The sequence below is a fragment of the Giraffa tippelskirchi genome, chromosome 7 (assembly GCF_054371585.1).
Source record: "Giraffa tippelskirchi isolate mGirTip1 chromosome 7, T2T-mGirTip1v1.2.pri, whole genome shotgun sequence".
In the NCBI taxonomy this organism is placed as follows: domain Eukaryota; kingdom Metazoa; phylum Chordata; class Mammalia; order Artiodactyla; family Giraffidae; genus Giraffa; species Giraffa tippelskirchi.
This window is the reverse complement of record NC_137281.1, coordinates 39,470,120-39,495,248: the sequence shown is the minus strand read 5'-3', so window position 1 is coordinate 39,495,248 and position 25,129 is coordinate 39,470,120. Positions and strand designations below refer to the sequence as shown.

At 42.9% G+C, this 25,129-nt stretch overlaps 1 protein-coding gene across 12 annotated transcripts in view; it reads left to right on the top strand.

The window, feature by feature from the left end:
• Positions 1-15,133: 15,133 nt before the first annotated feature.
• The window catches only part of CHD9 (chromodomain helicase DNA binding protein 9), a 156,716-nt gene continuing 146,720 nt past the window's right edge, over positions 15,134-25,129 (top strand). For 10 of the 12 annotated variants that reach the window (XM_081514432.1, XM_081514431.1, XM_081514427.1 and 7 more), the window contains exon 1: positions 16,089-16,117. The gene's annotated coding sequence lies outside the window, so the exon portion shown is untranslated. Of the gene's footprint in view, positions 15,193-16,088; positions 16,360-25,129 lie in introns of those variants that run through there. The other 2 variants (XM_081514422.1, XM_081514421.1) reach the window with 2 other exon arrangements.

The window sequence follows — 25,129 nt, the reverse complement described above, 5'->3', positions numbered from 1 at the left end:
GTTCCGTTCTCAAGAAAAAAGAAAAAAAACTTATATAGAGAAAAGCTTTAGACCATGGATCACAAACTCAAGTGCCTACAGGGGACAGACGGTAATGGACACAAGCAGGTAGGTATGGGTGGGGACTGAGACACACCAAAGAGGGCCTGCCTCTTCTCAGCTCCTGGGAGTGTTAACTAGGAATGAGACTTCAGTATTGCTAGGATTTCTCCATTTTCAGCAGAAGTTGGAAATCCACATTTCTAGGCCAAAATCTTCTGATTTTTAAATGAGGGCAACCAGCCTAAGAGGGTTGGATACACTGTGCAGGTCATTTATGATGTCTGGTATAAAATAGAGAATTTTGGTACATTATGGAACATTATAGCAGAGGTAGACAGAGCAGGGACATCTGATCAACCTTCTATTAAGAAGATAAATTTTTTAGAGAGTTGACCGACTTTGCCAAGGTTCTGCCTCACCTATTTAACCAGTTATCTTGGAAAATAAATCAAAGTTTCCCAGCTATGCTGTTTGACAAATTCAAAACTAGTAACCTCTGAGACAAGCAAATGCTCAACAGAGAAGTCAGAGGCCTGGGTCCCAGGGTTGGTTCTTTCATAGACTCACGGGGCCGCCTTGGAGTGGATTTCTTGGAGTTTAATCTCCGTTTCTGCAGAAGGAAGGGCTGGACTGAGGGGATTTTTCAAAATGTCCCCCTCCAAGTCCAGGAAGTCTTCAGAGATGCCTTTCTAAGGGTGGGGAAAGGCAGGGGGTGTCTAAGCTCACAGAAAGGCTCCTCGGCCTTGGTTCTGTTTTTTTCATTCAGGACTTCTGCTTTTCTGTGTTTTAGATCTTGAGCTTCTGAAAAAAAAAATAATAATAATCTTTTTAAAGAAAGAAGTTCCTCATCTTCAGAAAGGTTTCAAAATCATTGAATTAGTTTATCAATATCAGTAAGATGTTATTAGGTAAGGTTTGCAAACTCTATGAGGCCTGCACCTAATCGAAATGATAGGACTTTTCTCCATCTGTCTACCACAGCTTGTCTGTTTTACCTGCTATTACACCTATAAACCAAATCAACATGCAGCCAACAAATAGTTTGGGAAGACTAGACACATGACCCAGTTCAACAGATTGTTTTGAGGGGATTTAGGAAAATCTTTGTTTTGATGAACAGAGGTGGGTTTTGTTTTTGTTTTTTTAATTAATTAATTTATTTGTCTGCCTTGGGTCTTAAGTTGTGACATACGGAATCTTTACTTGCATCACATGGATTCTCTACTTGTGGTGTGTGGGCTTAGTTGCCCCATGGCATGTAGGATCATAGTTCCCTGACTAAGGATGGAACCCCTGTCCCCTGCATTGGAAGGTGGATTCTTAGCCACTGGACCACCAGGGAAGTCCCCAGATGTGTTCTTTTGTGATACTATGTATACATATACAGTAGAGTCATAGGTGCTACTAAATAAACTTTTCCTGGGGTGGGGGGGTGGGGTTTCCCTTGTGGCTCAGATAGTAACGAATCTGCCTGCAATGTGGGAGCTGCTGCTGCTAAGTCGCTTCAGTCGTGTCCGACTCTCTGCGACCCCATAGACGGCAGCCCACCAGGCTCCGCCATCCCTGGGATTCTCCAGGCAAGAATACTGGAGTGGGTTGCCATTTCCTTCTCCAGTGCATGAAAGGGAAAAGTGGAAGTGAAGTCGCTCGGTCGTGTCCGACTCTTAGCGACCCCATGGACTGCAGCCTACCAGGCTCCTCCGTCCATGGGATTTTCCAGGCAAGAGTACTGGAGTGGGGTGCCATTGCCTTCTCCAGCAATGTGGGAGACCTGGGTTTAATCCCTGGGTCAGGAAGATCCCCTGGAGAAGGGAATGGCTACCCACTCCAGTATTCTTGCCTGGAGAATCCTATGGACAGAGGAGCCTGGTGGCTACAGTCCATGGGGTTGCAGAAGCATCGAACATGGCTTAGTGACTAAACACAACAACAGCAAAGCTTTTCTTGGGTCATATGACTTGGTAAATTGTATCAGCATTTTACAGTGATCTGTCAGTGGGAGAAATCTGAAAATCACTCAACTGGCTTTTAAAAATTAGCTATGATTTATTGATAACCTAATTTGTGCCGGTTTTATGTATATCATCTCTAAGCTTCAGATTATTTACACATGTTTTTAATCTCTATTTTACAAATAAACAAAGTCTAGGTGAGCTTAAAGACTTACCAGGACCACATAGGATTCTAATCCATACCTGTCCCAGCATATTCTCAGCCAGACAACCTCTAAGGTTGCTTTTAACCTTGAGAAGGTAGGAGGCAGGAGTTCTGTTTTAAGCTGTCCTGGGATCAACTGCAAAACTGCCATCAACTTGCAACTTTCTATATCCTCTTACCTACTGAAACCCTGGAATAGAATTTTAAACTCATAGCTATTCAAGTTCAGTGCCCTGATCTTGACTAAATTAGAGGCTCTCTGAATTTACTGATTTTTAAATAATTTTATTTATTTATTTTTAGCTGTGCTGGGTCTTTGTGGCTGCTTGGACTTTTCTCTAGTTGTGGCGAGAGGGGGCTACTCTCTTGTGGCAGGAGGGCTTCTCATTACAGTGGCTTCTCATTGGGGAACACGGGCTCTAGGGCTCTTGGGCTTCAGTAGTTGCAGTTCCTGGGCTCTAGAGCACAGGCTCAGTAGCTGTGGTGTACGAGTTTAGCTGCCCTGCGGCATGTGGGATCCTCCTGGGTCAGAAACTGAACCCCTGTCTCCTGCATTGGCAGGTGGATTCTGTACTCCTAAGCCACCAGGGGAGCCCCAAGGCTCTCTGAATTTAAATAGTCGCGTCCATAGCCTGGACATCTTTTGTGGGAGATGAAAGAACTTTAAAGGGTGGAAACAGACTTTTGGGGATAAATAAGTGGATTTATTGTGTTATTTCTGGATTTGGCTGAGCTGAGTTTCTCCTGTTGCAGAGGAAATGGCTTTCCCTATTGGCTGATCTACCTACTGTTCTGGTTTAATGGATTCAGGGGCAACTTCTTCAGCACTTTGCTGGACACATAGTATATCCTAGGTCAACATTTCTAATTACTGTAACCACTGGTTTTTTTTTTGTAGTTGTTTGTTTTTTGCTTAAAGGTTCACTGTAAGACGGAAGACCAGTAATTTTTATTTTTTAAAATTAATTAATTTTTTAATTGGAGGATAACTGCTTTAAATGTTGTATTGGTTTCGGCCATACAACAACTTGAATCCCCTGTCGCTTGAGCCTCCCTCCCGCCCAGTAATTTTCATTTGCACACTGCAACATTTTCAGAGAATGTTTGTGAATATTACTGGCAAGAAACAATGACCTGGGGCAGGGAACATAGGTGTTCTGATTCTCATTTAACAGGCAAGAAAAATTGCTGATCATTCATTCAGTTGGCAAGTGACAGGGCCTGGATGGTAACTCAAATATTTCTACTTCTAATTCTGTGTGCACGCTCATTTTACTATAGTTATTTAGGTTTTCTATCTGGAGGGGAAGCAACATTGACTTTTAGCATGAATCTAGCTTTTGTGAACAGTTCTGGTAGTGGTTTTGAAAAATGAAGAAGAAAACAGTTTATTAAGTTGCACAGTTTGAGGAAAATACCAATAACCATTGCTTTTCCTTAAAAAAAGTGGAGGTCCAAATTTTATGTAAGGTCTAAAAGTTTAGAGTTTGCCATAACAGAAAGTATGAACAAGTGTTTCTTTTCTTTTTTTTTTTTTTTTAGTATTTATGAATCTATTTGGCTGTCCCGGGTCTTAGTTGCAGTCCATGGGATCTTTGGTCTTCATTGAACCATGAAAGATCTTTAGTGGCAGCATGTGGGATCTAGTTCCCTGACCTGGAATGGAACCTGGGCCCCCTGCATTGGGAGCTCAGAGTCTTAGCCACTGGACCAGCAGGGAAGTCCTTGGACAAGTGTTTCTGAGCCAACCACTACTTGGTCTCTGTTTCTTACAAAGAAGAGGATGGAATTTGGACACATCCCTCTTCTGGGAGAATTGTTTTTTTGCTTGCTTTGCACTTGAGTGATTGCCTCTGATTTCTACAGCTAAATGAAGAAGTTTGTTGATGACTTTCTTTTATGAAGGAAGAAAAGTGCTGGAACTTTCCCCTTTGAGTTTGAGGTTTTCAGAGCGGGTATTAACAGATGAGGCCTTCTCAGGTGGCTTAGTGGTAAAGAATCCTCCTGTCCCAGTGCAGGAGACGCAGGTTCAATCCCTGGTCAGGAAGAATGCCCTGAAGTAGGAAATGACAGCCCATTCCAGTATTCCTACCTGAGAAATCCCATGGACAGAGGAGCCTAGCTGGGTTGCAAAGAGTTGGACATGACTTAGAGACTAAATAACAACTAACAGATGAACCTAGGTTACTTGGACATCTTGTCTTTTTCCTGAGAGGTTAATTTTTCATCTGGTTTATGCCTAATTCTGCCCCTTTGTGATAACCAGGCAGGTATTCAGAAGCCACAAAGGTAGTCTAAAGAACGCTTTGAGTTTCCCTAAACAGAGGTGACACAGGAATGACTCACCTAGAAGACAAGAACGTGGCAGTTGGGTAGTTATTCAGTTCTATGTCACTTAGACCAGTACTTTCTACCTTGGTTACACAAGCAAAGACACAAAGAGCTTTTAAGACATGTTGGTGCCTGAGACCCATCACCCCTAGGTTGGGGCGGGGTCTAAGCAAAGGTAGTTTTTAAGTTTCTCCAGTGATGCCAGTATGTAGTAAGGTTTGAGAATCTCCAGTTGAGGCTTCCAGCATCTTGTTCAAAACCAGGTGGGATAACCTCAAAAGACAGCAGTTCTTCCTGCCAGGACATTACAGATATGTTGGGTAAGCAGTTCATCAGTATAAAGTAGACATTTTTCTTTCTTTAGTTTTTTATGTTGGAGCATAGTTGATGACATGTTGTGTTGGTTTCAGGTGTATAGGAAAGTCATTTAGTTATACATATAGGTATACCTATTCTTTTTCAAATTCTTTTCTCATTCAGGTTATCACAGAATATTGAGGAGAGTTCCCTGTGCTATACAGTAGGTCCTTGTTGGTTATCTATTATAAATACAGCAGTGAAAATACACGTTTCTTGAGCACCAGTGTTCTAGGTGCTGGAAATACTTGCAGGAGCAAGACTGACCCTGCCTCGGCCTCCAGAATCTTGCAGAGACAAACACACAAACACGACTGTGGTGTTAAGAAGGAAACACACTGAGTAATTAGGCGTCAAGAAAGGCCTCTAAGAGGAACCATTTTTGCAAAACCTGAAGGAGCAGCTGAACCCAGAGCCTATGGTAAGGCAGAGGGAATAGAGGCTGAAAAAAATCCCCAGACAAGGAGAGTGGTGTGTTTGAGGAACAGAAAAGCCTGCAGTCCCTTTCGTGTATCTAGAAAGGGGAGTGGCCGAGAGTGAGCAAGCTCTAGCCTGACATTACTTAGAGTTTGCACACATCACTCAGCATGTCCCTGCCAAACAGCACACACTCTGCAAATGGAACCCAAAGAGAAGTGTCCCCCAGGAGCCAGGGTACTGTCTGCTGGACACAGGGTTCCACAGGATTAGCCAAAAATTGCTAACTATGAGAAAAAGCTAGGCAGACCTTCGTGAAACTGAGATAAACTGTGAAAAGGGGTAAATTCAATTATATATTTGCTGTCCAGAGGATTTGGCCTAACATTTTAGTCTTTTATCTTGTTTGCTAGCCATCACTCAAATACAGTCTATCAGTGTGGCAGAACTGACCTCACTTTGGAAGAAATTCAATTTTCTGACATACGGTTTTTGAGGTTTCTACCCAACCAAATTTTTTGGAAGGTGGGATGTTTGTCAAATATCTGTAATGTTGGAAAAATCAAATTTGTGCCTATGGTGCTTTAGTCACAAAGTTGTGTCCGACTCTCATGACCCCATGGATTGTAGCCCACCAGGCTGCTCTGTCCATGGGATTTCCCAGGCAAGAATACTGGAGTGAGTTGCCATTTCCTTCTCCAGGGGATTTTCCCAACCTAGGAATCAAACCCCAGTCTCCTGCACTGCAGGCAGATTCTTTACTGACTGAGAGGCTTAATTTCTATGAATATCTTGTTTTGAGAAACATTGACTCAGCTCCTTTCCTTGTTTTCATAAAGATTTCTACTTCAGTTGTGCAGGGTCTGGGAATTCCCTGGTAGTTCAGTGGTTAGTACTCCGTGATTTCACTGCTGAGGGCCCAAGTTCAATCACTGGTCGGAGAACTAAGATGAGATCCCCCAAGCCATGAAGCACAGCCAAAAACAAAAAATGTGCAGGGTTACTAACTGCTTACTGTGTAATGGTAACCAGAGGGAAAAAAAGCTACACTGATTTATTTTCAGCAAAGCTTTCTAAGGCCTCTCTGCTCTTGAATTTAAAACAAATTTTTTTTTCAATCATGTAACCTGGAATTAATTTTCCTGGTTGGCATGTTGTTACTCATTCTCTATAAAACAAACCATGGGGTTCAGTGTAGAGAAAACAACTATAATTAATATGTATCCTCAACCAGAACATCTAAGAATTCCAATAATCCCCTCATGCTTTTACATAAGAGATGGTATGTTGCTCTGATAAAATAAAAGTGCTTTAAAAGATGATCTTAATAAAAAAGATAGCCTTCTGAAGAAATTCATATGAGGCAAGAAAAAAAAATTCAATTATTATTATTTTTTTAAATACAAGACTAAAGGAATTGTTTAAGATTTTATTCCTAGAAATAATACATGAGTTCTGTAAGCTCTTCCCAAGACACAACAAGAAGTGTGAAACCTGGCCGATCAGATTATGGAAAGATGGTGACCAAATTATAGTCGTGGCTATAATGAATGAGGAAAAACAGGTCAAGAAATATTCACAGGCAACCTGGTGCAATTTTCTCTTTTTTGAAGCTGAAACAAGACAAGATGGATTTCAATTGCACCAGGATGGATTTCTCCTTGAAATAAGATGCCCGTAATACCTTTAAAACAAACTAGTTGATTAGAAAAATACAAGTCTACAGTTTCCATTAGTCCTTAGGCTCTGTGATGTAGAGCATACTTTTTTTTTTTTAAGTACACCAATCACCATACCTGTAAGTTAAGTATTAGGAAATTAGTAAAAATAATTAATTAGCAGGTGTTTATTTACTTTACAAAACTTGTCACAAGGCAAAGGACCATGCCTATTTTTTTCATCATTGTATTTCTAGCACCTGGCGCTGCACCTGACACCTCACAGGTATTCTTTCCTTCTTTTTTGGCTGCACCATGAGGCTTGCAGGATCTTAGTTCTCTCACTAGGGATTGAACCCACATACTCTCTGACATACTATTTTTGAGTTCTCTACCCAACCAGACTTTCTGGAAGGTGGGATGTTTGTCAGATAACTGCGTGTGTGTGTGTGTGTGCTCAGTTGTGTCAGACTCTTTGCGACCCCATGGACTGTAACCCTCCAGGCTCCTCTCTCTGGGGATTTCCCAGGCAAGAATACTGGAGTGGGTTGCCATTTCCTACCCCAAGGGATCTTCCCAACCCAGGGATCGAACCCGTGTCTCTTGCATCTCCTGCATTGGCAGGCTGTTTGTTTACCACTGCGCCACCTGGGAAGCCCAAATATCTGTAATGGAGAAATCAAACATAAGCCTGTAGAAGGCATAATCTCTATGACTTTCCTGTTTTCACTGCCCTAGGCAGTGAAAGCATCGAGGCCTAACCACAGGGCTACCAGGGAATTCCCATTCACAGATATTCTTTAAATATTTGTTGAATGAATGAATTTCTTAAATAGCAGCTACATGTCATACATTTCATCCCCTCAAACTTGATTTAGAAACTTCTCCAGGAGCGCTTATGTTACCCAAAGAAAAGCTGATGGATAAAGAGAGGGAATAAGATGCTCAGGATATCTTATCAAGGAAAACAGCAAAACCTCTTTTAAGATTAGGACAAGCAACTGTTGTGGGTTTTTTTTTTGCCATGCCATGAAGCATGTGAGATCTTAGTTCCCTGACCAGGGATCAAACCCAGACCCTTGGCAGTGAGAGCGTGAAGTCCTAGCCCTTGAACCGCCAGGAAATTCCCAGGACAAGCAACTGTAGAAAATCAAAACAGTGAAAGATTTGAACTGTCAAGTAGGATCATGCTTTGAAGTATATTTCTAACTAAAAGCAGGGGATAAAATAGATACAACTTAGAGACTCTAAGATCTTTCCCTGATTAAGTAGGCCTAAGATAAGAGTCTGAAGAACGGCTGCCTGGCTGAATACATCCTTTGGATGTTTTTATCAGCAGCCTCTAGATTTGAAAACAGTGCTGAACATGCTTTTAATTGATCTTTGAGGTGCTCTAAGCTACAGCTGAAAGCCGACCCTCTTTTCTATTTGCTTGAACAAGAGCCTGAAAAGGAAAGCTAAAGAGCTTTCTAGTGATGTCCTTTACCCCTGTTCTAAAAAGAACCTGTATTCTCCATGGAATTCAGGAAATTTCACAACACCCAGGGGCTAATGTGAAGTTAGTTTTTACTCACTAGTGAAGGAAATGGCAACCCACTCCAGTATTCTTGCCTGAAAAATCCTCTGGACAGAGGAGTCTGGCAAGTTATAGTCCATGGGGTCGCAGAATCAGACACAACTGAGTGCATGCACTCACACACGTGAACCAACTAAAGTTCCTTTCAGATTCTTTTCCTAAAGTGGAAAAGTATCTAAGCTCCTCAAGCTACTACTTATAATTGCAGAAAGATGGAAATCATGTTAGATTCCATAATATAATGGGGCATAAAACATTTTAAGTTATGAATCTACATAAAATGTGTAAAAGATTACAAAAGTATACTCTGTGAAAGAACATTTACTTTAGTGCCTCAACCTGTGAATGAATGTCAAAGAAGATGAATGAAAAAATATTTTATCTACACACATTTGTTCAGTATTTATTACTAATAATTCATGATTATTTATATGGGAATAACAATCCCTTCTTCTGTAGCCAACACAGTTCCCAGCCTGGTAGACATACATGGTGAGGGTATTTAAATGCACATGCTACTGCTACTGCTTCTAAGTCGCTTCAGTCATGTCCGACTCTGTGCGACCCCATAGACGGCAGCCCACCAGGCTCCGCTGTCCCTGGGATTCTCCAGGCAAGAATACTGGAGTGGGTTGCCATTTCCTTCTCCAGTGCATGAAAGGGAAAAGTGAAAGTGAAGTCGCTCAGTCATGTCCGACTCCTAGCGACCCCATGGGTCTGCAGCCTACCAGGCTCCTCCACCCATGGGATTTTCCAGGCAAGAGTACTGGAGTGGGGTGCCATTGCCTCCTCCGTTAAATGCATATAAATTACCCCAAAGTCACCAAACTGGTGAGCCCAATGTGAGAAATAACAGTGCCACTCCAATAATCTTCAGATTAAAAAAAAATTATTTGCTGCTTAATTGATAAATATAATTAAAATGTGTCTATTCCTTTTGCTCAACATGTGTATATATATAAATGTATACATAAATATGTGAATTTAATGAATGTAATACTGTAACAAAGGTGGAAGTTGCCGGTAGGCATTACTTTTTAAAAAACAGCTTTATTGAAATAGTATTTACCTACCATAAAAATCACACTTCAGTGGTATTTAGTTGTACAAACATCACCACAATCTAATTTTAGAACTTTTCCATTACCCCCCACCCCCCATAAATATCTATTATCAGTCACTCTTCATTCTTCATCCCTTTCTCCCCAACCTAGCCGTAGGCAACCACTAATCCACTTTGTTTCTCCCTTGATTCCTTAATCTGGACATTTCATGTAAATGGAACCATATATGTGGTCTTTTGTATCTGGCTCTTCTCATTCTGCAGAATGTTTTCAAGCTTCTTCCTTGTTGTACCAGGTAGCAGTAGTCAATCAATCCTTTTTATGGTTGAATAATTTTCCATTGTATGGATGTAACACTTTGGTTCAGTTTGTCATTTGATGGATATTTGGGTTGTTTCCACTTTGGGGCTATTATGAATAATGCTGCTGTGAACATCTGTGTGTAAGTTATACACATGTGTTCATCTCATTGGGGCTTCTGGGTCATATAATAACTATGTTTAACCTTTGGTAGGACTATTGACCAAAGTGGCTGCACCATTTTTTGAATACTTTACTACCAGCAATGTATGAGGGTTCTAACTTCTCCACATCCTCATGGACACTTGTTATTGCTGGTCTTTTTTATGATAGCCATCCTAATGGATGTGAAGTAGTATTTCACTGTGGTTTTGATTTGCATTTCATTAATAACTCCGATTATTAGAGTGCATTTTTCATGTGCATATTGGCTGTGGTATATCTTCATCAGAGAAATGTCTATTCAAAAATACTTTGCCTATTTTAAAATTCGATTTTTAAAAAATGGCTGAGTTGTAAGAGATCTTTATATATTCTGGATACTATACCCTTATCAGATGTATGATTTGCAGATATTTTCTGTCATTCTGTAGGTGTCTTTCTTTGCATTTTCTTAATAGTGTCCTTTGAAGCACAGAAGTTTTCTATTTTTACATTCAGTTTATCTATTTTTTTCTTTGGTTGCTTGTGTAGAAGTTTTTTTATTTTAATGAAGTCCAATTTATATTTTCTTTTATTCTTTATGCTTTTTGTATCATATATAAGAAACCATTGCTTAACCCAAGTTCCTGAAGATTTACTCCTGTGTTTTCTTCTTAGAGTGCTATAGTTTTACCTCTTACATTTGGGTCTATGATCCCTTTTCATTTATTCATTTTTGTATTTGGTGTGAGGCAGGGATCCAACTTCATTCTCTAGCACATATAGTTGCCATTCTCAATTTAAATGTCTTGGCAGTCTTGTTGATAATCAATTGACTATAAATGTAAAGGTTTTTTCTGAACTCTCTTTTTTTTTTTAATAAATTTATTTATTTTAGTTGGGGGCTAATTACTTTACAATATTGTAATAGTTTTTGCCATACATTGACATGAATCAGCCATGGGTTTACATGTGTTCCCCTTCCTGGTCTCAATTCTTTCTGGACTCTCAATTCTATTCCATTGATCTATATGTCTATCCTTATGCCAGTACCACACTGTCCAATTTCTGCAATGCTGTAGTAAGTTTTGAAGTCAGGAAGTGAGCATCCTCCAACTTTCTTCTTTCTTTAAGGTTGTTTTGACTGTTCTGTGGGCATCACTTCTATAGGTCTCACTGAAGTAGGGTCTAATCCTTAGTTTTGCCATCCTAGAATCTTGATTTTACCATTTATTCCCCAAAGTGCACAGTACCAGAGCATTGGTTCATACCCCTCAAATTTGCAAGAAAATGCCAAGTTTGATACACTATATACATTTTGAGATATTCCTTTCTTGGTAATCTCAACCAAAATGGCTATGCAGGGAATTCCTCCTTCAGTTCAGTTCAGTTCAGTCGCTCAGTGGTGTCCGACTCTTTGCGACCCCATGAATCGCAGCATGCCAGGCCTCCCTGTCCATCACCAACTGCCGGAGTCTATCCAAACCCATGTCCATCGAGTCGGTGATGCCATCCAGCCATCTCATCCTCTGTCATCCCCTTCTCCTCCTGCCCCCAATCCTTCCCAGCATTAGGGTCTTTTCCAATGAGTCATCTCTTTGCATGAGGTGGCAAAAGTATTGGAGTTTCAGCTTCAACATCAGTCCTTCCAGTGAACACCCAGTACTGATCTCCTTTAGGATAGACTGGTTGGATCTCCTTGCAGTCCAAGGGACTCTCAAGAGTCTTTTCCAACACCACAGTTCAAAAGCATCAATTCTGCGGCACTCAGCTTTCTTCACTGTCCAACTCTCACATCCATACATGACCACTGGAAAAACCATAGCCTTGACTAGATGGACTTTTGTTGGCAGAGTAATGTCTCTGCTTTTCAATATGCTATCTAGGTTGGTCATAACCTTCCTTCCAAGGAGTAAGCGTCTTTTAATTTCATGGCTGCAATCACCATCAGCAGTGATTTTGGAGCCCAAAAAAATAAAGTCTGACACTGTTTCCACTGTTTCCCCATCTATTTCTCATGAAGTGATGGGACCAGATGCCATGATCTTAGTTTTCTGAATGTTGAGCTTTAAGCCAACTTTTTCACTCTCCTCTTTCACTTTCATCAAGAGGCTCTTTAGTTCTTCTTCACTTTCTGCCATAAGGGTGGTGTCATCTGCATATCTGAGGTTATTGATATTTCTCCCGGCAATCTTGATTCCAGCGTGTGTTTCTTCCAGCCCGGTGTTTCTCATGATGTACTCTGCATAAAAGTTAAATAAGCAGGGTGATAATATACAGCCTTGACGTACTCTTTTCCTATTTGGAACCAGTCTGTTGTTCCATGTCCAGTTCTAACTGTTGCTTCCTGACCTGCATACAGGTTTCTCAAGAGACAGGTCAGATGGTCTGGTATTCCCATCTCTTTCAGAATTTTCCACAGTTTATTATTCCTCCTTACAAGGTGCTAAATTAGTTAATATAAGTTTCCTTAGTAAACTTGGAATTGGAAACTAAAGCTCAGGGACGGATATAGTATAATGGCTAAGAGTTATAGGCTTTTTAAAGTTTGAATCCTATCTCTGCCACTCAGTGATTGTGTAACCAGGGCAAGATTTTGAACTCTTTCCATCTGTAAAATAGGGGAGAATAATCCGTTTCTCATAGAGTCACTGTGAATGTAAAATAAAATTAAAATTATGTAATGAATACTATAACAAAGCTGGAAGTTGCTAGCTTCCTTAGCTAAACCCTTATAAACCCTTACACAGTGCTTGGGACTAGTTAGATTTCAGTAAATGGTATGGAGTGGATACACTTGTAGAATGCTTCATTCAGGGTGTGAAGAACAGCTGTCTGACATAGCACAGCTTCCTAGAGACCTGAAACATTGTGTCTGCAGATATATGGGATCTTTTGGGTTTGAAAGACTTTGGGTAGGAATGGAGCCATTTTTAGAGTGGGATAGAGGGACCTGGAGAGAGCATTGCTACTGCCTGGTTGTGGATATTCCATTGCCTGAGGAACTAGTAGGCCATTATTACTAGATTTAGATGTCAATGATTATTGATTCTTATTCATTTAAATTGCAAAAAGTAGTATTTACTGAGGTAGCCTCTAAATCCTAAAATGTAGAGCCATCCTTCACAATGGTTTTTCTAGAGTGCACATATTCAGAAACTTCAGTTATCAAGAATACTACTAAGATTTAAGAAATAAGTGAAAACTAGTTATTGAACATTTAAAACAGATGTCATACAACCCCATGTGCTTAATCCACAGGACGGCCCCACAGAAAATTGTTACTCAAAACTTGAAAGTCTAAACTAATAACAGAAGTTTATCTGTGTCTAAGTTCAGAGTACAATAGAATCATTAAAAACAAACAAACAAAAACAGGAAAGAAGGTTGTGAGGTAGAAGAATGGAGAAGTGTCAGCCCAGTAGTGAGAAAGGAGACACAAAATAAACAGATGTAAATCTAAAGTAATCATAAAACAGCATTCTAGAGGTAATTTATTATAGAGACATAGATCTACATAATTTTAAGGGCATTCATTGGTCATAATAGAATGCAATAATGGTAATAATGATAACGATGCGACTTAATCACCAAGCGTGTATTTTTCAAAGGGCTGTATTCAAGAAAATGTGGGTTTTCTTGGGGAGAGGAGGTTTGTAAAGTAGGTAAAGGTTTCATTTAAATGGAGCATCTTGCCAGATAAATGAGATGTTACTGGCCTTAGATTTGACTCAGCAGGTAGAATTTGCAAGCTAAAGTGGCATTCAAATAAGTAGTGTAGGGAGCTCAAAGGTGAACTGTTTTTTGTGTATTCTTAACCGAGCGTGTAGTTGTTACTAAGTATGAGGGGAATCTAAACTGTAATTGTACCTTCTCCCTCAGCAGGGTTTTCTCCCAACCCTTTCAGTATCTCAGCTAAACAATGTTGTGTTGATCTACTCGGGACAGCCTTCACGAAGAGTGAAATTACTTGGCAACTAGCTGTCTGTATACTGCAGCCATTCCATTCTGGTCAGGCATAAACAAGCACAGTGACATTGCTCTATCCTTCTTTGTGAAGACAGAAAGTCAAGAGATTTCTGTCAACTGCAAGTGCAGTGCAAGTCGCTCAGTCGTGTCCGACTCTTTGCGACCCCATACAGTCCATGGAATTCTCCAGGCCCGAATACTGGAGTGGGTAGCCTTTCCCTTCTCCAGGGGATCTTCCCAACCCAGGGATCGAACCCAGATCTCCAACACTGCAGACGGATTCCTTACCAGCTGAGCCACAAGGGAAGCCCAAGAATACTGGAGTGGATAGTCTATCCCTTCTCAAAGTGAATGTTAAATATCACCCTCCTAGGATGTGAAACGGAGAAGGCAATGGCACCCCACTCCAGTACTCTTGCCTGGAAAATCCCATGGATGGAGGAGCCTGGTAGGCTGCAGTCCATGGAGTCGCTAAGAGTTGGATGCAACTGAGCGACTTCACTTTCACTTTTCACTTTCATGCACTGGAGAAGGAAATGGCAACCTACTCCAGTATTCTTGCCTGGAGAATCCCAGGGACAGGGGAGCCTGGTGGGCTGCCGTCTATGGGGTCGCACAGAGTCGGACACGACTGAAGCGACTTAGCAGCAGCAGCAGCAGCAGCAGCAGGATGTGAAACGGAACAAACATAAGGTGATGCTGCATATTGCAGGCAGATGATTTGCCGACTGAGCTATGAGGGAAGCCCGACTGAACTTGTAACCTTCCATTATTTTGTCTTCTCTCGTTCTAATACGGTTGTTAAAGTTTTAATCCGGTATTAAAGCCAGCTCAGGACCTGAGAGACTCGTAGAATTTTTAGAATCGGAAGGCTTTTAGAAAATGTGTCCAGCCTCTTCATTTCACAGAAGGGAAAACCGAGGCCTTGGGACACGTTATGATTTAATGTAGGTCACCCAGTTAATTAGTGACAGAGTAGGAACCCAGGTGTCCCCAGGCCTTCGTAAGCCAGTGGTTTTCTAGTATGCTCCCTAGTCTTGGACCAGTTCCTCCCCCCCCTTTGGGGGGGGGGCGGAGTCGGAGGCGGTTGTTCTTTCTTTCCCTTCATAGCTGTGCAATTTAGAACGCGGGCCCGATCATGGAGATGACGAGGTGTCAGCCCGGCTCTCCACCACTTGAGGTGCGCGCGCTCTCTCTAGATGGGGACATGGGGCTGGGTCTCTCCTTAGCCTGGCGCCCCTTTCGCGGTTGGTGCTTAGCACCTGGACTGAATCGCTGTATCATCGCGGCTACACTCTCCTGGCTCTCGTTTTTACGGCACAGGCGTGTGCCACCGCCGTCTCAGACCGAAGGGAGAACCTGGGGTCTGAAATCACGACAGTGTCAAGAGGGAGGCTCCGGAAACCCTCCCGGTTCCTCGGCGGATCCCAGCCTGGCGGGGAAATGCCCAGCGAGTGAGTGACCTCGGCGCCGACCCCGCCGCCGGTCAGCTCGCGGCCGGGGTGTGCCTGCCGGGCCTGACGTGGCGGCGGGGCCGCGGGGAGGGGAGAGGCCGCCGCGAGGGCGCGGCCTGACGTGGCGGCCGCGGCGGGGCGGCGAGGGGAGCCCGGGCCACTGCACTGCCCCGCGCTCCGGCCAGAGGGCGCCCGGCCCCAACACTTCCCCGCCCCGAGGCCGCCCGGGGCTCCCGGAGTAACCGCACCGGCGATTGGGTCGGCGGCGTGGCGGGGCCATGTTGGAGCCAGGCAGCGACCCCGCCTCCCGTCGCCCTCCGCCCCAGGTCAGACCCGGTCGTGTGGGAAGAGGAGCCACAGAAGGGAATCCTCCCTCCCCGGCAGCCCGGCGCGGCGGGAGCGGCGGCGTGAGCCGCCGCGGCCTCGGCCGCCCCTCCGAACCCGGGCCAATCAGCGGCGCGGGCACAAATATGCAAATGGCGCGCCGGTGCCGCCGGAGTGCCGCTCGCAGGGGCTGGTGGGGTCGCGCTGGGGGAGTGAACTGGGCCAATCAGGCGGGTGCGTGGCGGCGCGGGGGAGGCGGTGCCCCTTCACTCCTCCCTCCGCTCCCTCCCGGCCCCGCGCTGACAGGGGGGCCTGGCCGCGCCGCCGGTAAGTGCCGCCGCCACCCGTCGCTGCCACCCGCCGCCCCAAGCGTGGGGACGAAGCCCCGGGGGCGCCCCGGGGCAGCGGCCGCTGCTCAACTGGTGGGGAGAGGCGGGGGCGGGTTCTGTCATCCGGGTGGTCGCCTGAGGCCGCCCCCGCCCGGCCAGCCGCGCGTGTCAGTCTCGGTCGAAGCGAGGGGCGGCGGGGGCGCCTCAGACATGGCGAAGCCCGAGAGCCCGCGAGCGGCGGTGAGTACGTGCCGCCGCCGCCGCCGCTCGACCAGGGTGGGGGTGGGGGTGGGGGTGGGGGGGGTCGGGGCAGGCCGGGCCGCGTCGCGGCCGCCGAGGTGAGGGGCCGGCGCCCGGGGGCGGGCAGGCGCCCAGGGAGGCCTGGGAGGGGGCGCTGCCCGCACGTGCGGCCCAGCCCGCCCGCGGCCCGCCCCGCGCCTGTCATGGCTGCGGGCAGCTGCCCCCGCCTCCCAGCCCGCAGACCCCGGGGTCGGGATCAGGTCGCAGAGCCTGTTGCGTCGGGTGGACGTGAGGGCAGGGCGGGCAGGGCGTGGGCTGGCAGGACCCCCCCACCTCGCCTCGCCGCTGGAGGTCGGGGCCTCCCCGTCCGCTCGCTTCCCTCCCGAGGGTCGGGCTTCCCTCCATCCTGCAGCTTCTTCCCCCGCCCGCCTGCTTTCTCGCCTCCGTGACTCATGACAAGGCGTCCCGCGCGAGTGCTGGGTGCCCTCGAGCCCGGGACGCCCCCGGCGCTTTCCCAGGCCTGGGCGTCCGGGTTACGACCGCAGTGCTTCTCTGTGATACCCCGCCCCGAGGGCCTCTCCACGTCTGCAGCGGGGCCCCGACCCCACCAGACCCTGTGTGTGTCGGGCCTCCGCCGTGACTGCTGCTTTCTCGGCATCTGGGTGTGGGACGTGATGGGTGGTTCCAGGGCTCTCTTCGCGGACATCCATCCCAAAGCCACGCACGACCCGGAAAGCCTGGGTGTCTGGCCTGTCGCAGTCGCCAGCTCAAAGTGGTTTCTGTTTGTTCCTTTTTTGGTTTTGTTTTGCCCCCTCCCCCGCCCCTTTTCTTAAGGAAAATAAAACTTTCCAGAACAAAGTAGACGAGGTTTTTTTTTTTTTAATTGTGATTATTTGCCAGTGTTACACAGTTACTTTCTTGGAAGATAAGATTTGACTCTATAGTTACTTTTAATCAATTTATGTGAAATACTCGTAAGTACTTCAGAGCCCCTCCCCATTAAATAAAGTTTATCTTCATGAATGCAATCATTATCACAATTTAATTTCTTAGTTTTGCGTTCTATTTCTCAGCTTTTCCTTTTCTCTGGTTTCAGACTCTCTAGTTTTACTTAAGCATCTAGGATCTTGAACAGAATTTTTGTTAATATTACTTAGCCTCAACTCTGCATAATTGTACAGGTACTTAGAACCATTAGGTTTACAAATACTTGAATGTACAGAAGAGGAACTTAAGGGAGGGATTCCTGTTTGCAGGGGGGGGTGGTAGCTGTGTTTGGTTTTTGGTTTTTGCAATGCAAAAGGATGAACTTAGTGTTTCTTTTATGTTAGATATACAGAACTTGAATTTAAATGTGACTTTTTGCTAATAGGTAGCACAGAGCCTTCCATATGCCCAATGTTTGATAAATACTATTTTTGGGTTTCCTGGGTGGCTCAGTTGTAAAGAATCCACCTTCAATGCAGGAGACTTGCAGGAGACTCCAATTCCATCTCTGCATCAAGAAGATCCCCTGGAGGAGGAAATGGCAACCCACTTCTGTATTCCTGCCTGGGAAATCCCATGGGAAGAGCCTGGTGGGCTACAGTCCATGGGGTCCCAAAAGAGTTGGACATGACTGAGCAACAAAATATTTTTTGTTAAATAACAAAATATTTTTTATTAAACAACAAAATATTTACTAAATGAAAAATATCTATCGCTACCATGTAGCTTTCAAGACTTTTCTGTTTATATTGCCTTGTTATTGTTTAGTCACTAAGTTGTGTCCGACACTTTTGTGACCACCATGGACTGTAGCTTGCCAGGTCCCTCTATCCATGGGATTTCCCAGGCAAGAATACTGGAGTGGGTTGCCATTTTCTTCTACAGGGGATCTTCCTGACCCAGGGCTCAAACCTGCATCTCCTGCATTAGCAGGCAGATTCTTTGCTGTTGTTGTTCCGTTGCTTAATTGTGTCTTATTCTTTGTGACCCCATGGACTGCAGCACACCAAGCTTCCTTGTCATTCACTATCTCCCGGAGTTTGCTTAAACTCATGTCCACTGAGGCGGTGATGCCATCCAACCATCTCATCCTCTATTGCCCTCTTCTCTTCCTGCCCTCAATCTTTGCCAGAATTGGAGTGTTTTCCAGTGAGGGCTCTGCACATCAGGTGACCAGAGTATTGGTCTTCAGCTTCAGCATCAGTCCTTCCAGTGACTATCAGGGTTGATTTCCCTCAACCTGGTTTGATCTTGCTCTCTGTCTTCTTTACCATTGAGCTACCTGGGGAGCCCTTCTGTTGCCTCACATTGAATAGTTACGGTCTACTCCAAAGTCTTGGCAGGTCTCTGTCCCTGGGGAGCTTCCTATAAAATCCACCTCATGTAATGTAGACATAAAATGATATGAGGAAAAGCAAAGTAGTTGCCTCCCAGGTTTGCCTCTGGTATCTCTGTCATCCTTGAACAGTTTTAGGATAGTGGGTATTGTAGAGTTTAAAAACAAAAACTGTTGTGACTGATTAGGAGAAAATGGTGTCCTAAGGATATTGTAAATAATATTAGAAAGAAAATATTGTGCTGGTGTACCCAGTAAAGCATTCTTGTCTTGGACGGAGTGCTGGTTGGAGAGAATCAGGATTTTGTCAGTTTACTAGCTGTATGGTTGTAGGCAAGTTAATTAAATGCTGTGAACCTTCCTTTTCTCCCATTTACAAATCTGTGATTCTAAATACCCCGAGATTTCTCTCTGAAATGCAAATTATTCTTGGATTTAAGTTTTCAAAAAGGCAGAGATTTTGAAAGAAATAGTGGTATATTGGTATTTCAGGTAAATTGGCCTTCCTGGGAAACATTTTATTTTAAAACCTCAAGTGAGCAAGTATGAATAAAGGTTGGAAAGCAGTGTTGTCAATGGAAAAAGCCCATGACAAGATTAATGAAATCAAAGCCTTTTCAACTTGGAAGTATCTTTAGATACTTCTAACTCCAAACCCTGTATCTAATATGACGGCATGCCTTCCAAGGCACTGAACTAACTACACGTTGGTAGTTTATCTATGGAAATAAGATAGAATTGAAGGAGAGGCTTGTGTAAATTTAGGACGGGGAACTGAAGTAGCATTACAGATTTAGAAGTAAAACCTATTGAAGCTTCTACCAATAGTAAAATGAAAATGTCGGTACATGGGAATATTTTAGATATTCTAAAGAGTTGGATCATTGATACAAATGTAATACAAGAAAAAGTCAGCTATTATACTTTGACAGCAAAGGGAGAAAAAAGTCTCGGATCAAAGTCTAAAAAGGAAAAATGAATATGATTGAAATAATTTACTGGGAAAATTTCATCAGGTGTTAGTATAATGAATAAAGAACATAGCGATGAGGATATGGCAACTTGAGATAGTTGGTCAGAGTGAAAATGAATTATGAAAACTAATTATGAGAGTGTGTTGTCATAAATGTTTGAAAAACTCTAAAACCAAAGACTGGAATTAGAAGGGATTCATGGAGACTGAGATAGAATGATTTTATTGTAACCTTTCAAATGGTTTGTAGATGTTATGGTCTTAACATGATTAACATGTTTTAGCAAAATACGTATTTAGCTTTTTTTACACTTACCTGTTTTGTAAATACAAGTTGCCACATTCCAGTTTTGTAACTGTCTTCTAACACTTTATGTCTCTTTACTCCTTATTTGGGCTTCACTCCCATACATTCCACCTCTCTGAGTTTTACCAGCCTGTGAATACTCAAGTCGAATTCCACCTTGTGGGTAAAATCATCTCTTATCATCGTAGCCCTTAAGGATTTCTCCTTCCCATGAAATCATAGCATTATTTATCTCACTTTTTTGACATTGTGTAGTTTCCTGGCATTCCTTCTATTATATTGCCTTTGAGTTTGCCGGAGTACTCTTTGCTCCTTTCTTTCAGAAGCAGTTGGAAAGTTGAAAAAGTGGTGGTGAGAAACCCAAAGGAGGGGAAGCCACTTTGAGCTGTAATTTGTTTCCTGGACTCCAGGTCATACACATCCATCCATCCATTAACCAGATTTATTAAGTGGTCCTTTTCTGTAGTAATTTATTATATGTACTATAATGTGATCTCTGCCTTTCTAGAATATACTGTGTAGTCGTGGAAACACATAATGAACAAACAATAAACAAATGTCAATTACAACTTGAGATGAATACAGTAAGGGAAGAGAACAGAGTGCTATGAGAGGGAAAAATGGAGAAGGTTTTCGTTTGTATGGTCAGAGAAGGCCTCTCAGGGGGTGCTGTTTAAGTCACGACATAAAGACTAAGAAGCCAGGCAGGAAAAGAGATTCCTAGAATGGAGAAAAATACATATGAAGGCAAGAAAACGATTAATACATTGAAGAAATGAAAGAAGTTCAGAATGGCAAGAGCATAATGGAGGGAGACCACACAGGATGAAATGAGAGAGAGGCAGAAAGCAGATCATGCAGGGTTTTGCAGGACACGTTAAAGACCTTTGGGTTTTAGTAAGGACATTTCAGTCATTGAAGATTTTGAAGCAGAGGAGTAATATACTTTAATTTTTAAAATATCACTTTCGTTTAGAATAGATTGGAGCTAAAGGCAAGAGTGAAAGCAAAGACATTATGCTACTATTGTCATTGAGGTAAAACACAATGATAACTGGAACTAAGGTAGCAGCTATAGAGATGAGGGAATGGAAAAGGTGATATATGTGTATATGTATATATAAAATTTGATAGAGACGAGGAGATAGAAATGATAGAGAAATTGACAACTTCATGGTGAACTGAATGTAAATGAAAGGTGTCAAAAATGACCTCCAGGTTCCTGGCTTGAGGAGTTAGGTGATGTACTAAGAAGAAGATGAGGGAGAAAAAAGGTTTGGTGAGAAAGTTTTGAATACTGTCCATACACAGGTGTCTTCAATAGGTGGGGACTGGTTTTATCTGAGTGGTAGATGCCTCAGTCAGGATAGCTTTAGCTATGTGTGTGACACCACACAATTATATGTTCATAGCTTGTGTTTTGAGAGGAAGGAGTAGACTTCCTGGGAGAAGGCAATGGCACCCCACTCCAATACTCTTGCCTGGAGAGTCCCAGGGATGGCGGAGCCTGGTGGGCTGCCGTCTGTGGGGTCGCACAGAGTCGGACACGACTGAAGCAACTTAGCAGCAGCAGCAGCAGCAGTAGACTTCCTATTTATGTTAGAAAAATTGGTAACTGAAATGATCTTTTTAACAGTGTTCTTCAGTTTTTGAATGTTTGTGAATATCTTAATGTAGATTGGGCTTCCCTTGTGGCTCAGCAGATGAAGAATCGCCTGCAACGAGGGAGACCTGGGTTCCCTCCCTCGGTTGGGAAGATCCCCTGGAGACAGGAAAGGCTACCCACTCCAGTATTCTGGCCTGGAGAATTCCATGGACTGTATAGTCCATGGGGTCAAAAAGAGTCAGACATGACTGAGCGACTTTCACTTAATGTAGATTACACTGATACGGAGCTTTAAGGGAAACAAAAAAAACTTGAGTGTAGTATTAGATGGGTTTATATATTACTTGGGTGATGGTGCAGAATACAAGTCTTGTAGTCTTGATATCCTCAGGGAATCAGCAATCTTTAAAGTTATTAGCTTGTAAGTAGCCTGATAGTAAACGTATCATTTTTAATGAGGCTTCTGGTGCTTATGAGCAAAAATTATACCTTAGGTTATTAGTAGCTATTGTTTATCAGATAGCTACAGGTGTTGATATTTTTGTTATAATTTGGCATAATTAAGTGAAGTTAGCTAAATGAATTTAAGGGTTTTTTTTTGTTGTTTTTTTTTGGAGGGGGATGGTTTGTGCTTTAAAATTTTTTTAAACCAGTAATTTTGGGCATTGTTATTGCTCCAAACAGACATGGTTTGAAATTGAGGAGGGGTATATTTATTTTTCTTGGCCATTGGTTATGTCAGGTTAAGTTCCTGACTAAGCAGCAGCCCTCTATTGAAAATCAGGCCAATATCCTGGTAGTCTAGTGGTTAGGATTTCTCACTTTCACTGCTGAAGGCCCTGGTTCAATCCCTGGTTGGGGGCCTAAGATCCTGTAAGTCGTGTGGCACACCCCCCAAAAAAAGGAATATTGGGAATCAGTGGTTATTCACCTGAAAGATAGGTGCTAATATATCTTACTAGGTTTTTTTGTTTTTATAAGAAGGAAAAGATGGTGAGGATAATGTTTAGGTTTCATATATTTTGCATAAAATGTTGTGTCTTAAAATTTTGTACTTTACTACAGTTTGAGTAAATTAAAATTTTTTTTCATCGAATTAGCTGGCTTGAATTCAGTATGTTTCTCCATTTTCTCAGTTATTTTGAAAGAGTTGCAGTAATTTTATCGGGGCAGAAACTGAAGTACAAGAGGTTAACAAGCATATGCTGCTAGGTCGCTTCAGTCGTGTCCGATTCTGTGCGACCCCATAGACGGCAGCTCACTGGGCTCTGCCGTCCCTGGGATTCTCCAGGCAAGAATACTGGAGTGGGTTGCCATTTCCTTCTCCAGTGCATGAAAGGGAAAAGTGAAAGTGAAGTTGCTCAGTCGTGTCCGACTCTTAGCGACCCCATGGACTGTAGCCTACCAGGCTCCTCCATCCATGGGATTTTCCAGGCAAGAGTACTGGAGTGGGGTGCCATTGCCTTCTCCGTAACAAGCATATAGGTATTTGGAAAATGGAGTTAGTGTAGAATTTATTTTCAATATTTGTTTTTGAGTAGAAGGATAGAAAACACGATGATTTTATTTGTACATTTACATTTTTGTTAAAGTAGGAGAGATTTGCTCTTGCCTAAAGTTAGAAGGGAAACAGGTAATTCCAGAGGGTGATTAAAGATCCTCCAGAGGTAGAATGTGTAAGTCCCTTTGAAAGACTGGATGGAATGATTTCTATTGAGAGGTGAAAGATTAATCTTTGGGAAGGAGTCATACTTCCTCTTTTGAAAAGAGTGTAATAGAAGAAAAAAGGAATAGATTCAAAGACAGATACATGCTTTGGAAAAGATGATTGATGAATTTCAGCTGAAAAACCTCAGAAAACTAAGAGGCAAAATTGTTTGGGGTGAAAATGGGGAAGTTAGGATTGCAGAATTGGGAGTAAAACATAAAAGAATTGCAAAGAGATAGCCTCAAAGCTTGGGAAAGTGAATTTAAACATTAAGCAAAAGCAGGGACCGCAAAGAGATAGCCTCAAAGCTTGGGAAAGTGAATTTAAACATTAAGCAAAAGCAGGGACCGCATTGAAGGCAAATGTTAGATGCCAGGCATGTAATAAGTGTTAGAAATATTATAAATATTGAAATTTTTAGTTGAAATGGACTGAGGCAAGGAGGTAAAAATATAGTGGTGATGTTAATAAAGTATGGTGGGTTGAGTAAGTGTAAAAGGACCCAGTGGTATTGAAAATGATGAGAGGACAGCATTGGAGATAATTAGTGAAAGAGTTTGAGGAGGTCTAGAGAAACCTAACAGCCTTCGGAAGGAATGGATGACTATAGGTTCTTGGGAAGTCAGAAAAGAGGTAAGAGGTATGAGAGGGAAGTCAAAGTTGCTGCTCAGTCGTGTCCAACTCTTTGCTACCCCACGGACTGTAGCCCACCAGGCTCCTCTGTCCATGGAATTATCCAGGCCAGAATACTGGAGTGGGTAGCCGTTCCCTTTTCCAGGGGATCTTGCCAACCTAGGGATCGAACCCAGGTCTTCCACTTTGCAGGCCAATTCTTTACAGTCAGAGCAAGCTACATTTGTTAAGCACTTACTGTATTTTAGGAACTTTGAATGTGTTTCTAAACCATGCAACAACTTTGCAAGTTAAATGGTGATAATCAGCCTGAGTCTCAGTTTTTAGTGTATTTCAAATTTTGGAAAATTCTGCATTTAAATCAGTTTCCTGTTTTTAATGTTAATAGTACACACACACACTTAATTTGGTTATGAGTAAGACTAATATTCAGGACCACTTAATTAAACAACTTAACCTGACTCAGTAGCAAATAGGAAACTTTTAATCTTTTTTCAGTATTAGCCTCAAATTAATTTTCCCAGTTAGCTTTTACCAAGAGTAGAGATGAGATTGTATTTTTAAAGATTTTCTTTCTGTGAGATGTAAACCAACGCTAAATTAAGTATGAATGCCTACAGAGTAAGTAATTGAATTTAGTAAGTGGTGATCTACAGACCAGAGATGTTAATATAAGCATTACTTGAGTGCTGTTTAGATTAGTAGTTTGAGTTCTTTTAAGCCAAGGAATGCTTTGTTTTTAAAATATCCTACTTGAAAGCTTAATCTGTAAAATAAAAGAGTATGCAGGGCGAAATCTTATAGGGGAAGAAATGGGGGAAGGGGTAGTCTAAAGCCTTTCCTTCCTTTGGCTAAGTGTTACCCTGTAATCCAGAGAGCACAGTTTGAAAACAGCATTTACAGAGTGCTTTTTGTGGGTTATTTATTACAGTTCTAGGAGATCGGTATGATTATATTACACTCCCCATTTGCAGATGAAGAAACTGAGCTCGAAAATGATTAAGTGACTTGCTTACGATTACGTAGCCCTACTCCAGTATTCTGCACTGGGAAACCCCATGGACAGAGGAGCCTGGTGGGCTACAGTCCGTGTGGTCGCAGAGTGTGACACGACTGAGCAACTGAATACACACACACAACAGGTGATAAAGCTGACCAGTCTTTTCAAAGCCCTTACTTTTACTTGCTGTGTTATAGGGTCCCTTGTAGAATAACTTATC